The following is an 18,847-nucleotide window of genomic DNA, read 5'->3' as shown; positions in this document are numbered from 1 at the left end:
CAGCCGTTAGTGTTACTTACAGAACTAAAATGATTTATACAGCCTTTTTACAGATTTGTTAAACAACGTCTTCTCTCACACAGTCACCCGCTTGTAAAATGTTTAACAGACAGACCGATATTCAAGCGTAGAGCACAACGTCAGTGGCATAAATTGTGGAGTCCATATCAAATGACACGCGAGTCAGTTATAAAATCTCTTTGATGTCACAACTGATGTGGGTTGCTGCAAACCGCAGGTTGTCGTGCGTACATGTTACAGCTCCGAGCAGACCCGACTCAGTTTTGACATAGTAGAGACCATATAATGCACACGGAAATCATTTGATAGGGACGTGCAGAATTTTTGCCACTGACGATGGACTCTAATCGCGAATATCGGTCTGGCAACTAGATATTTTGCTCGCAGCTCATGGTGCACAGCAAAATATCTTTTAAACGGTAACGTACACGATGCGGAGCGCCAAGCACACAAGAGTTTCTACATATTCACTGCCTGATGAAAAATGTCCACGCACCTGTCAGTGGACATTAACACGGGGTTGTTCCATTCTTTGCATTTAGGACACAATTCGAATCCCGAACAGCTGCCAATATGAGTAACTTAGAAGTAGATATCCTCTGAGCAGTGAAGCAACTTAATTTATTTAATGAAAGCAAGTCTTCCGGTCCAGACAGTGTTCCAATTAGGTATCTTTCAGAGTAGGCTGATGCGATAGGTCCATACTTAGCAATCATATACAACCGCTCGCTCGACGAAAGATCTGTACCCAAAGACTAGAAAATGGCACAGCTCGCATCAATATTCAAGAACGGCAATAAGAGTAATCCACTAAATAACAGGCCCATATCATTAATGTCAATATGCAGCAGCATTATGGAATATATATTGTGTTCGAACATTACGAATTACCTCACAGAGAACGGTTTATTGTAAAAGTCAATATGGATTTAGAAAACATCTTACTTGTGAAACACAACTAGCTCTTTGCTCACACGAAGTATTGAGTGCTATCGACAAGGGATTTCAAATCGATTCCGTGTTTCTAGATTTCTAGAAGGCTTTTTAAACCATACTGCACAACCGCCACGTAATCAAATTACGCGCTAGTAGAAAATCGTATCACTTATGTGACTGGATTCGTGATTTCCTATCAGAGAGGTCACAATTCTTAGGAATTGACGGAAAGTCATCGAATAAAGCAGGAGTGATTTCTGGCGTTTTCCAATGTAGTTTTATAGGTCATCTGCTGTTCCTTAGCTAAATAAACGTTTTAGGAGACAATCTGAGCACCCGTCTTAGTTTATTTTCAGATGATGCTTTTGTTCATCGTCTGGTAAAGTCATCAGAAAATCAGAACCAACAGCAAACCGTCTTAAATAATTAAAGGTGTTAGGTCATCCATATGCGTGCTGAATGGAATCCGTTAACTGCAGTTACGCGATAAATCAGTGAAATCTAAAGAGTGTAAATTTCACTAAATTTCTTGGAATTACGATTACAGGCAATTTAAATTGGAAAGAACACGCAGAAAATGCTGGGGAAAGGCGAACCAAAGACTGCGTTTTACGTGCAGAACACTTAAAAGATGCAACGGATCTACTAACGAGATGGCGAAACTACGCTTGTCCGCCATAGCGAGCTTCATGTGTTTGTCAATAGACACTTTTCAATGCTGTGATAGTTTTCAAGTCTTACATTTTAAAGACACTGTCTTTTACAGAGATTACGGAGATGGAGCAAGAGTTGCTTCATGGATGTGGAAATATATTAATGTTTAGAAGCCTTAGTCCTACGTAATTTTGAAGTAATGTGATGTAAAATATCTTGAATAACATACAAATATGTAATGAAAATTGGCAGTTCCGGTGTGTCGACTTTGGTAAGTTTATTTTATTGCATTATATACGAGGAGCGTTCAATAAGTAATGCAAGAATATTTTTCTCGACCACTTTCGGTGCAAAAATGCGAAATTTGTTGTGAGACATCGAGGAATATTCCCGTTTCAGCCGCTGTAGTTTCATGAACTTCCGGTAGGTGGCAGCTCTGTACGTAGCCTTCAAGACGGTCCCTGTAACGGAGCTGCGTTCCGAGCAGACCTGTCAATTTTTTTTTTTTTTTTCGGGAAACCTTAGCATATTCATAGGCACTTGCAGAAAGTCTACGAGACCTGGCAGTGAACAAAAGCCAGATGAGTCGTTTGGCGACGCGTCTGTCATCATCGCAACAAGGTCGCGCGAACTTGTCCTATTTCCCGCGTGCCGGGCGGCCGCACACAGCTGTGATCCTGCAATGTTAGAACGTGAGCACGCTCTTTCGAGGTGATGGAAGGATCATAATCAAACACATAGCTGTCTCTGATGATAATGCCGATATGGTCGCCCACCAGTAGGGGCACTCAAATGTGTGTTTCCGCTGAATTCCTCGCAACGTGACAGAAGACAATACAGAGCAACGCGGAATTGTTTGTGCATTACGAGGCTGATTGTGACAGTTTTTTTGTCAAACATCGTCACAAGCAATGAAACATAGGTTCATCACTTCGAACAGGAAACAAAACGACAATGCATTTAGAGGCGCCACACGACCACTCTTCCGAAGAAAGAGTTCAAAGCCGCACCCTCAGCCAGTTGTCATGGTGATGGTATTCTGGGGCTCTCACGAAGTTATTCTGTTTGCTGTCTTCCCTCACGGTGCAACGATCAACTGTGAACTGTACAGTGCTACCCTGAGGAAACTGGGGAAAGGACTTCAACGTGTTCGTCGCCACAGAAATGCAAGAGAACTTCTTCTTCTCCATGACAACACAAGGCTTCACACAAGTATCCAAACCCGAGAGGGGCTCGAGATACTTCATTTCACTGCTCTTCCTTATCCACCCGAGAGCTTCCGATTTCCATTGTTTAGTCCAATGAAGAATACACTTTGCGGCAAGCAGTACGTGGATGACCGGGATGTTATTGTTGCACCAAGACGTTGGCTTCGACCACGACCTGTAGAGTGGTAGCATGTGACTGTTTAGGCCCTTCCAGTAAGGCGACGAAAAGCCCCCGCACTGAATGCAGATTATGATGAAAAATTGGGTAATATTATGGTGTTTTGGAATCCTGAATAAAACCAATCTGTTTTCGGAAAAATTTCTGTTTCATTACTTATTGAGTGCCCCTCGTAGGTAATCGAAAATTACGAACAGATGTGGGCAAGCACTTCAACTCGCTTCTTTCCATTTCCCTTCGGCTCGCCTCTTTTGATATATTCACCTTTAATTATGCAACTGGAGGAGAGTGTAATAGGAGATATGACAGCACAGTGACTGTATGAACTAATTTCACAACCTCTCCTTACCCTTCTTTAATATCAATTTGCTTTATGGGCGTAGTTTGGAAGCAAAGAGTGTTCTGAGTAAGAGACAGGCGATTTGTAACAAGGCTCGGTGGAAGGAACAACGGAAGGGGGTGGGAACACTGGCCTTCGCAGAGAACATAGTGAGTGGAACTGCAGGTATAGCGTCCACGCCGTGTCGTGCGTGATAGTCGTTTTGCGGAATGGTGAGCAGGCGGAAATACTATTGCCTGGTTTACAACACAATCGGGGGAACAGCTTAGATAAAAAGCCTTCGTTCCAGAAGAGGGAACATTCAGCGAGTGGTGAGCGCTAGGAGCTTGTTAAAATAAATACTTGAGCAGGTAAGTATCTCCTGGTTTACCTCAAAGTATGTCAAAACAACTCTGACCTACTTAGCGTTCAGAAATTGCAGCAATGTCAGCGACTAGTCTCGTGGACAGTTTATTATTTTGACAGCACCTGCAATACGAGGCCAGCTCATGACTGAATGAGAAGTGGTTGGTGTGTTACTAATGACTTCTGGAGGGAGTAACTCATAGCGGGAAGTTTTTTAGAAAAGAGCGGAAGAAATTCAATTGATCGGCTTGTGGGCGTTTCATCATTTGTCGAAGCAATGTGTTTTCAAGGGAACAATTACGGCATTGGCGAACTGTATTAACTTTTAGGAAGGACACATTGTTGGCAGGAAGTGAGGAGCAAGTTGCTTTTTGGAGACTTAGAGTATATCAGATACAGACAAGTAGCGGAGAGGACACAGTGCCAAGCGGTGGGCTGCACTCTTTAAGGGGGAACGACAGGGTGACGAAATTTTTTTTATTACGGAATTCGAATGTATATACAGTGAAGAAGTATTCCTCAAAATATTACACGCGAACTAGAAAAGTAACAATTTTGTTAGCGTTTGAATCGGAGAGTGCACGGCTCGCCTCGGCGTAAGAGAACCGGTTCTGCCCTCACGCTCTCTTGGTTGCCATTGCCACAAGTCGTCATACATGTCATCACCCCTGTTTGTCCGATTTGGGTGCACCTTGTTCCCGGAGTGTTGTTTGGGCGGTTTTGATCAAAATGTGAACGAAAGTTTCAATAGTCTCATTTGGAGATAGGCTCCAAAAATAAACATCCAGCCGAAGCGTAATTGTCAACATTGCTTCAGTGTAGGCCATGCTGCATTAATGCTCGTGGTAAATGCCCTTCAAATCAAAATCGGCGATGAAATGCACCGATTCTGTTAAGATAGAGACCCCAGTGTCGATGGGCTCAGCTACGAAAAGAGCTTTAAGGACGGAAATGAGAATCAGGACAAAGTAGCATAAAGTGGCCATACACTAGCCGGGGCGGTAGTTATTATGGACCAGGCATCCATGATATCCCGTAAGTTTAAAGGTTTGTTCCTTTTTTATATGATAAATACTTGTGAAACTTTAAACGCGCTTTTCTCAAAACAGCATGGCTATCGTCGCCCACGCTACAATTTTCATCCGATTTTAATGAATTTTGGTCTCTCCTGAAGAAAATTTAATTGTCTTAGCTTCTTCGTAGCCGAATTTTTTTATGTTGATATTTAGTATTTTTTTTTTTTTGGCGAAAAAAGAGGGTTCCAAAAATAACCTTTCTTTCAAACATCTATAATTTCGCCAACTTTTTTTTCCAAATCCCTAATATGAACTAAAATTACATCTGTAAGGATCAGGGTGTTATGTTAGTTTCGTATTTCAGATAAGCACAACCGGAGCTATAAACACAACCATCGATCTTTCTCCTTTCAGAGCTGCCTCGGGAAATCCCAGTTACACAATGAAGATATTAATATTTTTCAATAAAAAATACTAATAAAAACTTCAATGTAAACTCCATTTGTCTGTTACATTCCGGTACGGGGGGAAAAAATCCTGAATTTGAGCAATATTTTCGTCCGACACCCTGTCTTTCCCCCTTAAGTGGCGGAGTCGTCTTGATTCAAGTATTCGAGTTCTCAGCTGCCTGATCATAGCGCTGAACATCAGACCAGGAAAGTGGTGTCTTCACTTTACAATGAAGATTATGTCGCTTACGGATCCAGCGCATTAGGACAAGTAAGAGTCCTGTAGTTCAAATTCAAGATAGGTTTCACTGCCTCATATTCGTCAGTGCTTCATCAGGTCTTCGGGATTGTTAGATTCTTGTTGTAGACAGACAATCACTGTAATCTTCATAGCCAGGTTGCAGGTTAGTGATAGAACCAACTCCACCTCATTTAGTAACTTTGCCAACTCAGAATTTTAGTTTGTAATTCTCATCGTCAGAGTTTTAATTCATAATTCTCATCGGAATGTACATCATTGTAATGTTTAAATTCATACAACTTTTTTTTAATTCTTTGCAACTCCAAGTGTCTTTTGTAATAAAAGACAGAGTGCATTTAAATCTTCAGTTTATAGTTACATTCAGTCTCTTTCAGTGACAAATATATTGTCAATTCCCTGTACCTTCAGATTAACTGCTAGGGACTAAATAAATGAATAAATGATAGCGTTTGTAATTGCGAAGCATACATTACATTTAGCATCTCAAGTGACTGCCTACCTCATTCATAATTAATTCAGATTCAGTTAAATTTCACTGTCTCACAAGTGGAGTTTCTAAAAACTTCTAAGGAAATTGTCTGAGTTGAATGAGAGTTTTCCATTTAACAGTTGTCAAATCTGCTTCTTGTGCCGGAAAATCTTAAAGTTTCCTTGCAAGTACATCTTATTGCATTTCTGTAGCTTATGCAATAATTCTAAGTTATTGTTCATGTTTTCCGATTTAGAACCTGTGGCTTTGGTGTGTGTTACTATTCCTGATCTTTTAAGTGCACTGCATCTGATAGCGTTAATGTGATCTTTAAATCGGACATTGGAATTACGTCTCGTTCGTGCTCTGTCCATCGCCGTTCCTGAGGTACAGCCATAATACGCAGTGAAACATGGATGAGCGCGCGAAACTTTGTTCATCGAAAGAACTTGCCCCAGGTAATACCTATTAAGCTGAAGAACGCAACTACTACGTTAATTAACTAAACGTAATGGTTTCAGCTGAGCAAAGTTAGCCCATTTTACACGATCGACCTTCTGGTCAAAATCGACTACTCAAAGTGCGTGCTGATTTCGTGCCTGCGTGTAAATCATAAAGAAACCACAACGCCAATGTGTCTACGACGTCAATGGTCTATAGATTGTGCCGAGCGCGGAGTTTTAAATTTCCAAGTATGCTGCACACTGCGCATGCGTAGAAACAAAGTTCGGGAAAGAACCATCGTGGTTTAATAGCCGTGTTAGGAAACTGCTCTGTAAAGAGAGAGAGCATCATCTCAAATTCAAGGGAAGTCAAAACGTAGCTGACAAGCAAAAGCTGAACGAAGCGAAAATGAGCGTAAGGAGAGCAATGACAGAAGCGTTCAGTGACTTTGAAACTAAAATATTGGCAACCGATCTGCGTAAAAACCCTAACAGTTTTTGGTCTCACGTAAAATCAGTTATCTGTCCGCAGGTGGCCGCACTGAAACAGAGAGAAGGCTAAAATACTGAATTCGGTCTTCCGAAATTATTTCACACCAGATGGTAGTAACAAGGGCTCTCCTTTCAACCATCGTACGTACGTCGAAATGGCAGATATTGAGATAAGCGGTCGCTGAATAGAAAAGCACTACACTCACTTAATAGTGGCAAGGCATCTCTACCAGATGATATACAGTCAGTTCCTCAAGAAAGTGTACGCTATAATTTTAAATGTAACGTCCGCAGCGACATCTCTGGTAGTGTCCTCGAAAATGTAAACAACGCGCTTTTGCACAGTGTGTAGATAAACAGCGTGAGCGTTGAATGTTTTGTTTTGTCGGTTGCAGTTTAAAATGAGTGCAAAATATTTGAAGCGTCACGAGGCAGTGTTCCTTGTAAATCATCCAAAGAAACCAAAGCTTTCATTTGGAGCTGCTGCTAAAATTCTTAGAAAATAAAAGATAATCGTTGCGAAGAGGGGTTAAACGATATTTTGAGGATGGAAACATGGATGATTTACCGGAGAGAGGGCTAAGGTGGCAAGCTATACTTGATAATGGCGGTCATTGGGTAAACTACTAGATACTTGTGCAATTATTAATAACATGTATTTTCATGCAAACATATATTTATAATAGCGCCTTTTGTTTCATACAGACAACGGCTTACACTTTCTTGTGAACTGACTGTACCTCTGGGATTCTACAAAGATTATGCGAAAGAACTTGCTTTCCCTCTAGAAGCAGTTTATCGTAGATTACTAGAGTAACACGGGACACCTAGAGATTGGAAGAAAAGCGCATGTCATGCCCATTATCAAGAAGAGTCGTAGGACAGATGCACATAATTAAAGGCGGCATCGTTGATGTTAATCTGTTGTGGAATTGTGGAACACGATTTATGTTAAAAAATCATGACGTTTTTGGAGGATGAAAATCTCCCCTGTAAAAGTCAACGTGGAATCTGCTAACAGAAATCTTGCGAAACTCATCTCCCTCGGTTTCTCCGTGAGATTTCTAGCGCTGCAGGCAGCGGTGCTCGAGTGATGCCTTGTTCCTTGACTTCAGGAACGCATTTGGCGACGTTCCGCACTGCCACTTAGAGAAAATAAATACCAGATTTACGAGTGGATTCAAGTCTACGTTGCTCTTAACGGAACAAAGTCGATAGTTGTGAAGGTAATATCCGGAGTACACCATAAAGTGTGACAGGAACGTTGCTGTTTACAACGGATAGAAACGATGTAGTAGAAACTGTCAGATGCTCTTTAAGATTGTTCGCAGATGATGCGGTTGTCTATAACGAAGAAGCAACGACAGAAGACAAAATCGATTTGCAGAATGACATGCAGAATATGGATGAATGGCGCAGGAACTGGCAGTTGCCCTTAAACAAATGTAACATTTTGCGCATACATAGGGAAAGAAAATTGATACTGTACAACACACTATTAATAAGAAACCGCTGGAAATAGCATCTACCGTAAGATGTCTAGGAGTTACTACGCAGACCAATGTTAAGTGGAATGACCACATGAAAAAAATTGGTCGTGTGCGAGTAGGATTCGCGTACTGAGGGTTCCGTGCGAACTTAATTTTGTATATAGACAGTTAATCCAATCCGAGAATCGAAAATATTGATAATTTTCCTGTTTTCGTCAAAATATCTGCCCCAGGGATTGCAAGACTTTCGAGAATCCTTTAATTTCAAGTTCGACATCGGATAACAAATGAAAAATGAAATTTTTTCCGTGTGATGTAATTACAAATTAATAATTTCAGGTTTTTTTCGTTTTCCTGTCAGAGAAACCTTGCTTCTTTACAAATTTCATGGTTTTAGATTAACCGTGAGTAAGCTGTGGTTTTGCAGAGTGAGTTTTCGAGTATCAAAATATGTTACTTAAATGGCCGTATGTTTCGATTGCATTGGCATAGAAGCTTCAAATTTTTACACCACCAAGGGATCATTAACCTTAGTAGGTGACATAAATTTGAACTTGTTGCATCAACTCTTTCCGGAGAAAATGGGTTCTTAACCATCGGACAAAAAGCAAACAGAGAGACAGACAGACGGACGGTCGGACTATAAAGCAACCCTGAATGGGATCAGTTTTACGTATTGAGGCACGAAACCCAACAAACATTAGGAAAAGCAGATGGCAGACAGTGTCATAGGAAGAATCTTAAGGACATGTAAACCATCCACGAAGGAAGTGGCTCATAAGGGTCTTGTTACATCGATTCTTGATTCTGGGATCCCTACCAGGTAGGACTGGTAGAAGAGAATGAGAGAGAGAGAGAGAGAGAGACAGAGAGAGAGAAGATTCAACGAAGAGCGGCGCGTTTCGTCACGGGATCATGTAGCTGGCGCGAGAGCGTTACAGAGATGGTCAACAAACTCCCTTGGCAGACGTTACAAGAGAGGTGTTGTGCTTCACGGAAAGAATTGCTATAGAAATTTCGAAAGAGCACTTTCCGGGAAGAGTCGGACAACATATTACTTCGTCCCTCCCTCCCCCATACATTTCGCGTAATGACCACGAGGAGAGAATTCGAGAAATTACAGTCAATACAGAGGCTTACCGCCAATCATTCTTCCCACGCGCTAATCGCGAGTGGAACAGGGTTGGAGGGCTCAGTTAGTGATACTAAAAGTTCCCTCCATCACACACCATCAGGTAAGTTGCGGAGTATGATGTAGATGTAGAAACAAGGAAATAACGGGGCGTCTGCTAACATCTGAAGTTAACTTATTCTGGCCGAGCTAACTCCTATTATAAAAATGGATTTTGTGCTTTCGTGTGTTCTTAATCTTTATTGTATTGTTTGTTCTCATGGCCTTTTGAAATGTTACACAAGCTCCTGCTACTTTTTTCCTATTGGTGTTTTCCTACAAGAGAGACGAAATATCTGAAAGGAAAAAGGTATTCACGTTTTACAGAGAAAAAGCCGACAACGTACACAGAGAAACGAGGTATAATGAAAATTATTTCAAGAGTGAAAAAGTCAGAATCATTTGACGAGAAAAATTATTTTTGATGTTGCTTGTGCGTGCACCGGCATTGTTCTCTTCCGTACAAGTTCACGATAGCAGCATGTGAGCATTCGACCACCTTCGCGGTTTTCGAGATACTCGTTCACTGCCTCTGCATAATAATAATCTGCTCTTTGTCAAAGACGCTTATCTCTATAGATTTTCCCATTTGCAACCCATATCTCCGCTAGGATGGTCCGCCGTCCATGTCTGTTTCTCTTACATACGAGCATTTTTGTTACTGCATCACGTGCCCGCAGCTCCACCGTTTTCGAGATACTCGTTCACTGCCTCTGCATAATAATAATCTGCTCTTTGTCAAAGACGCTTATCTCCATAGATTTCCCCATTTGCAACCCATATCTTCGCTAGGATGGTCCGCCGTCCATGTCTGTTTCTCTTACATATGAGCATTTTTGTTACTGCATCACGTGCCCGCAACTCCACCAGGCGGCATCCAGTCCAGTGTTGCGGAGGGGGTGGCGGGGAGGAGGGGGCAATGGTCATAACTTTTTTGCTTAACAGTATATTTTCAGTAGCAATTATATGGGGCGGTTAAGAAATTTGCATTCGAAGACCGTACAGTCCAAAATCGTTATGCCGGTCCGGAAAAATCGCTGTAAGCATTGAGACAAGCATCCCATCGATGCACGAGGTTGAAGGTACCCGATTCATAAAACACCGGGTCCTGCTGCATGAAGAAGTCCGTAACTGCCTGCTGCACATCTTCGTCGGACAGGTATGGTTGACCCTAAGAGGTCTTCTTGAAGGGACCGGAGGCATTATAATCGCATTGCGAGAGCTCAGGACTATAGGGCTAGTGCTCTAGTGTCTCACGTTTAAGTTGGCATCATTTCTGCGTCTTGTGTCGAATCGCTACCAGGGGACACACCATTCCACCCGGTCGTTTTCGACATACATGCTGCCCGCACACTCCTTCATTCGTCGGTGTGTGTATACTGGAGTTTGTCCTTCAGCAAGCAAGGAAAAAACTAACAGCAAGTTTGTCCTTTTTGGACGCATTTGGTGGTACCATCGCCACAGTTCACGTTACCGCATTTACCACACGCTTGTTGGAAAGGCGCAAATGCCTCACTAATTCCTTGGTTACACATCGGTGCCCGCAATGGAGTCGCACGATGTTGCATACACATTGCAGCAACGCCCTATACGGTAACTTTTTGATCACTCCCATACAGATATACGTGTTTTGAAATGTTTGGATGATACTTTTCCTGTGCTCTCAGCTCTCAGGAGTGTAAAGAATTTACCGTGTGACCAAGAACTTCCACTATGAATTCTGATTTAGTCATTAATAACCTCTGTTATTTTGTTTAAAGTACATTTTAGGAGTCTCATCAACATTTTAGGCAGTTTATTGTACAGTTTTGTTCCTTGGTAGTAAATACTGTTTAGAGATTTCTGTCTATTTTTTCTCGGTAAATGAGGGCTCAACCTAGATGTTTCTTGGTGATGAACGAGCTGTTTGTGGAGTAATTATCAGGGTTATTTTGATGTGCAAAACTATTCGGTAGATGTACTCATACCTCCAATGTTTTGAACAGGTCCTTACAACTAACCCAGTGATACCATAAACATTTAACTTGACAGTGCCATTTCCCCTCTTCAAACAGAAATTCATTTCATTTCTTTTCTTTTATGTGTGTGAGAAGATGTGCATAAAAGAAGTGTTCCCTCTTAAAATTTTAAGAGTGAACGATCCAAGAAGAATCACATATCTTGTGCAGTGTCCAAGACAGTAGAAACACAGAAATCAGAGCTGATACGGGGGCTGGATACGGTAATGGAACAGAAGCGATGGGAAACTATAGTCGTACCCAACGTACCGATCACCGCTACCGGGAGACGACATGCAAAATGTAGATGTACGCAAAGATGTAGAAGGAGAAAGGAATAACATTACCGTCTGAGAAGGTGGCAAAGCATGCCTGCTAATTGTAAGTTGTGTGAATCGATTGTAAGGATACCTTATTCGATATCCTTGCCAGCTAACTACCTAGCGGTAAGAGTTAGCTGGCGAGCCTCATCTTCTAGAACTTTCTGCTGTCTCCCGCCTTTTCCGGCGGATAAGGCATTGTCGTGTAGCAATGGCAATGCAAGTTAGTGGCGAGAGCGCGAGCCGTAATCAGGCACACTCGGTCGAGTGAACATGTAATGAAAGACTTGTCAGCCAGATGTAAGCGAAGTTGAATTACAAAGTTTTTAACAGCGTACTGAGGGAAATATTTCGTGGGATACGAATATTGAATTGGCCGTGAGTTTTCTGGAATGACCTTTAAAATTTCTCTGTATCATCAAAAGAATAAGCCTGTACAGTTAGGGCTGTTTTCCATTGTTGAAGATGAATAAATTCAGTTAAAAGACGTCATCTTTTATTTCAGAAGGAGTTTAGCAGTTCTTATAATTACTCTTGTAGTAAATAAACACAAACTCCGCTGTTACCGATCCAAAGCTCGTGGCCCAATCTCATACAAGTTACGTGGAAGGAGGAGGAGGAGGAGTAACAATCTCGTTAAAAGACTAAGGTCTGCCTTGCCTCGGATGGTAACACCCTGTAACAGAACCTCTGCCTAGGTCTTCTAGGTGAAAATTGGCCAACGCTCTCAGCGACGGGTGAAGAGAAGAATCTTCCAACGGGAGAGAGGGCGAAAGAGCTACCTCCAGAATTCGGAATCGTCGTTGAATAACTGTGGCGTTTGGGTCACTCCAAACGTACCTTTTATCAGTCATGGAAGCGTGTGTTGTAAAAAAGAAAAGCTACCCGGGGTGACGATCCACCCTCGAAACTATCTAAGTAGACATCCGGAATCTGGGGATTCTGCAACACTACACAAAGTCTGAGTGTCTGGGAATCTTATCCAAAATCAAAGCTAAACAACCAAAATACTTCACAACCTTTAATGTAAATTCATTATTAATAACAGAAAGACCTAAGCACTTAATGGACATCCTAAATAAGCATAAAATAATTAGCTTTACAAGAAACAAGACTTATAGACACAGTGAAGTTTGATCCAGAAAGTTATAGGGTACATAAAGGGAAAGTAGGAAAGAGAGTGATGAAAAATATACCTCATCTTGGTACAGCCTTAATAACAGACAATAATTTTTTTAAATTCGAAAGTTAAATTTGACTCCTAATCTGAAATAAGTTTAAACAAAACGTACACTATTATTAATGCACATGCACCCATAAATGAAGACAGTAGGAAAAATAAGGAAAAATTGAGACTTTTGGAGGCAACTTGTTTCTTCTTGGACATTTTAATGCACGAACTGTCAAAGGAAAATGTATAAGAAAATCACTGAAACTATCCAGCCTGTTATAGAACAAACAGAAATGGAATCAGGCTAATAGAACTTTGTCAGAGACATAATCTAATTCTTAAATCTACAGCATTCAAAAGACTACCACGAAAACAAAAAAACATGTCCTTCTCCAAACCCCAACATGAGGGAATTCCAACTTGACCATGTAGCAATTAAGAAGACATTTGCACAGAAATTATGAATGATAGAGTGTTTAGGAGTGCAAACTTGGATTCGAATCATTAACTGTCCAAAATCAAGTTTAAAGCCATCTCAAAATGGAAATACAAAATAAAGCAAATAAAAGTTGAAAATTTAGCAAGGAAAACCTACTACATTGTGACTTCACAAACGCAACAGAAAACGCCCAGACTAACAGCTCAAAGTTCGGAAAATATCAAGGCAAACTTACTTCAGTAAGCTGAACAAATAGCACCCAGACTAAAATTAGAAAACATGCATGGTGATGCGTTTACCAAAAACAACAGAAGAAGTTTTTAAAGAACTTTCAAGCAGAAACTATCAAAATACAAAGCACGAATCCCTCGATTTCGAGATGCTAATGGAAGCAATACAGAAAACTGTAAGAAATTAGCAGAATATTATGAGAAATTCTGGAACTGTGAAACTATTCTTGAAATATTCGACATAATTCCGATAAAGCACGTTCAGGACAACCAACAATTGAAGATTTACAGAAAATCATTTCAGATGTAGAAAATATTAAAGCATTGGGTGAAAATCAAATAGTGGCAGAACTATGGAAAAAAGTTAATAAGAACGCCATAAATCTCTTCAATGCATCTTCAATAAGATATGGCAAGCAGAAGACGTCCCATTAGAGTAGAAAACAGCACTCATCCATACTCATCAAAAAATGCTTCAAAGCATACCCAAACAATTACATAGGAATATCATTGCTAGATGAAACTTATTCAACTTATATAGAACCCTTAATATCAGTAAGAGATGAACTGGATTTTGGTAATAAAGCAACTAAAATAATAAAAGCCACTATTACACATATGTTTCCAAAAGTTAAAATCATGGGTGATGTATCAGACCCATTTGGAATAAAAACAGGAGTGGGAGAGAGGGATTGGATTTGCCTGTTAGTTGGTTAGTTACATGCCCTATGGATCATTTTGCATGATTGATTGTAATGATGTGGAATGAGTCATTTTACATTCACATTGCAAATTAATTTATACATACAGCTGCATTCTGAAATTTTCTAAATTTTTATTACTATTTTTTATTGCAAAAAGAAAAAAATTAAACAAACATGAGTTTGTAATTCCCACCCACAACCTTTTACACATTACAGTAATAGAAGTTCTATGGACAGAAGTAGTTGTCAAGGAGAAACTTTCTCAGTTTGTTAATAAATTTTACTTTCTCATCTGTCAGACATTTTATATCTCTGGGTAAGTGATTAAAAGTTTTTTTTGTTGCAGCATTTGTGCTAACGGCAACCTTAATGTGGCATAATGAATGTCATTTCACGCTCTGGTATTGCAATTATGTACCTCATCCTTCCTCTGACCTGTAAGGGATTATTTACAACAAACTTCGTGAGGTAATAATAAATATACTGTGAAGCAGTAGTCAGAATATCCAACTACTTAAATAGATGGCTACGACATGACTGTGGGTAAAGATCATATATTACTCTTACAGCACTGTTTGTGCAATAAAGACTTTGTTTCTTAAAGATGAGTTACCCCATAACATTAATACACATGACATTATTGAATGAAAATATGCAAAATATGCCAAGTTGCTGATTTGTCTCTCCCAAAGATTTGGAATGATTCTAAGTGCAAGTGTGGCTGAACTGAGTGGTTTAAGGAGTTCCAAAAAGTGTTTTTTTTTTTCAATTTAAATTCTCATCAATATGGACATCTAAGAAGTTTGAAGTTTTTCACCCTATTTATTATTTCCTCACCACGTATTGCACGTACCATTGGTGTAGTACCATAGATATGCAGAACTGAATATGTTGTATCTATTTAAAATTAGGGATGAGATCATTCACAGGAAACAAGGCAGTGACGCTTTTAAGAACTTTGTTTACCATTTCTTCTGTTCCTGTACGTGTGTTTGCATTGACTACAATGCTAGTGTCATTTGCAAAAAGAACTAATTCTGCTTGTTTTAGACTAAACAGAAGTTTTATATGTACAAGGAACACTAGTGGACCTAAGACTGAACCTTGGTGTACCCCATACATAATTTCTTCCCTGGACTGTATTTCTTGAGTTACTAAGTTAAAATTTCTGTATTCATTTTGTTAGATATGACATTATCCTTTCGTTTGGGTGCACCATCAATCCCATAAAAGTCAATTTACCTAGGAGAATACTGTGATTCACACAATCAAATACCTTAGAGAGGTCGCAGAAACATCAGTCGGCGCTATTTTATTATTTAATGCTTGTAAAACCTGGTGAGTGAACATGTAAATGGCATTCTCAGTAGAGCAACCCTTCTGAAACCCAAACTGTAATTTGTTGAGGATACTCGCGCCCGGGTTCCCGGGTTCGATTCCTGGCGGGGTCAGGGATTTTCTCTGCCTCGTGATGACTGGGTGTTGTGTGATGTCCTTAGGTTAGTTAGGTTTAAGTAGTTCTAAGTTCTAGGGGACTGATGACCACAGCTGTTAAGTCCCATAGTGCTCAAAGCCATTTGAACCATTTTTTTCTAGGGGACTGATGACCATAGATGTTAAGTCCCATAGTGCTCAGAGCCATTTGAACCATTTGTTGAGGATACTATTGTTGCTAAGGTGAAATACCATTCAAGAATAAATCATATTCTCAAAAATTTTGGAGAATGCTGTCAGCAGTGAAACAGGTTGATAGTTATTGACATATCTCTTATCGCCTTTCTTAAAGAGAACTTTAAGAACAGCATATTCCAGTCTCCCTGGAAAAATGCCTTGAGTTAGTGATGCATTACATGTGGCACGTAGGACTAGACTTATTACATGGGAACAAACTTTTAGCATGCTCTTGGAAACACAACAATAACCAGATGAGCTTTTATTTTTGAGAGAATGTATAATTTTCTTAATTTCAGAAGGAGACGTTGGTGATACATTTATGTGATTGAATTTTGTGAGCGTTACATTTTCAACTTACTGCTATGATTTTGATCTTGAACTGTTTGTCCATATGCTTTCTTTATTTAAGAAATGATATTAAATGCATTTGCTGCCTGTGACTCAACATTTATAGCCCTTCCATTCAGTTCAGTAGTGACATTGTGTTGTTCTGTTGCTGGTCGTCCTGTCTCTCGTTTCACTACATTCCATATAGTCTTAAGTCTGTTGTCGGAAGTAATGATACTGACACTGTGTGCACGTTCTTTGATTTTTTTAATAACCTTTCTTATTAATTTTGATTAGTTTCTGTAGTCTGCAGCTATTGCAGGATCCCTACTTTTTTTTTGCCAAAAGATAACTTCCCTTTTCCTTTCACAAGATACTTTAATTCCTCGACTGATCCATGGTTTTTTACATTGCTGTTTAGTGTGCTTTCTGATTAGCTTATTCACAAAGCGAATTTATCATGGAATAGATAAAATTTTATGTTCACATTTGGTTCCTACAAATTACATCCCATGTCGTCTACCGTAAAATATTCTTAAAAACATTTGTCCTGGAGTCATTAAATGTTCTAGCAGACATCCAAGGAGATGTATCCGTATTGTAGGGTGCTATGTAACTTATCCTAGCTGGGCACCATCATCAGAGAGAGCATTTGTTGCTGGTAAACAGTTATTTTCTTACGTCGAGCTTCATCAAAACAACATTATCAATTAGGGTTGTGCAGTCGTTATCCACCCATGTTGGAAAGCGCAGTTGAGAAAGTGTTCAGAGAATGGAAAAAAATATATAGTGTGGAATAAGGGTGGGTTGCAAAAAGAGCAATCTCAGAATCAACTGCATTTCCTTTGCAGATGATCTGAAATTTTTAGAAAAATCATAGGAACAAAATTCCACGATAATAAAATAGTATACACAACAGACACTATAAGGAAAAGGAGACAGTTTTTATGGATATCTTATCAGAATGAATTGTAATAGACTAACTAAACGAATTGTTTATTTCTTCCATAACCATGAATCGAAACCTAATTGGTTTACTCAAACTGAAAAAGGCGGAATAGAACTGAAAACTCCAGAAAAGTTGTTACTCAATAGAACATTAATAAAGGCGAAAAAATAAGGTTCCAAGACAAATTTAAAATAAAATCGAAACCCATCATCGCGGAAGAGGAGAGAAGAAGGAGGTTGGAGAGAATGAAGATATACTAAGCACAAAGGAAGGAACAACTCGCAAAGAACTGACTGACTCATCGTACTCCAAAGATGGTGAAACAACAGACGAAGAAGAAGTAAATATAGATACGCCAAGTGCAGCTAGGCATTACATAAATGTTACATTTATTCACGTTCGCCATTCATCAATCCTCTGCAGCTCATTCTGCAACTCCATACTGTCTTCTGGCGCAGCTAATTTCCTACAAATAACCACATTATCTGCGAACAATATTAAGGAGCTTCCGACACTTTCTACTAATCTTTTATTCCCCTTTTTAAACAGTAACAGTTCTATCACATTTCTTGGGGTTCACCGGAAATTATCTTTACATCTCTCGATTTTGTTCCGTTAAAAGCGAATTGTTGAGTTCTACCTTCACAGGAGTCGTGAATTCAGGCATAAATCTGATCCGATATTCGGTAAGCTCGTATTTGTTTACGAACCGGCAGAGCGGGAGGTTGTCAAATGCCTTGCTGCAGTCAAGGAACACGGCATCAATCTGAGCGCTGTTGTCTGCGGCGCCGTGGATCTCATACAGGAACACAACGAGCTGAGTTTCGCAAGACCTCCGTTTGCAGAATCCATGTCAACTATTATAGAGGAGACTTTCGTTTCCTTATAACGTCATAATTCTTTAGCATAAAATATGTTCCATAGTTCTACAACAGATTAATGTCAACGATGTAGTACTATAATTATGTGCATCTGCCATACGACGCTTCTTGAAAATGGGAATGACCTGCGGTTATTTTTTTCTAATCGATATGTGGCCATCATTACTCTACTGATCTACGATAAACTGCTACTGGAAGAGGAGCAAGTTCTTTCGTAGAGTATCTCATCTGTCCCTGACGCATTCCGACTAGTAAGCGATTGTAGTTACTTTTCTGTTTCACGATCGACTATCTCAATATCTGCCATTTCGACGTTCGCACTATGATTGAAAAGAAGGACTGTCCTATGATCTTCCGCGGTGAAATAATTTCGGAAGACCGAATTCATTATTGTGGCCTTACCTGTGTTATCTTCCGTTTCGGTGCCAGTATGGTCACTGAGAGAATCAATACAGGCCCTCGAACCGCTTACTGATTTTCCGGAAGATCAAAACCTCTTGCGCTTTTTACTCAGATCGATTGACAAAATTTTACTTTCAAAGTCACTGAATGCGTCCCTCATTGCTCCTCTTAAGCTCATTTTCGCTTCGTTCATCTTTTACTTATCGGATAGGTTTAGACTTCCCTTGAATCTATGATGAAGCTCTCTTTGTTTACGTAGCAGTTTTTTGTAAAATGCCT

Source organism: Schistocerca piceifrons, chromosome 1, assembly GCF_021461385.2.
Source record: "Schistocerca piceifrons isolate TAMUIC-IGC-003096 chromosome 1, iqSchPice1.1, whole genome shotgun sequence".
Lineage (NCBI taxonomy): Eukaryota > Metazoa > Arthropoda > Insecta > Orthoptera > Acrididae > Schistocerca > Schistocerca piceifrons.
Note: the sequence above shows the minus strand (reverse complement) of the source record.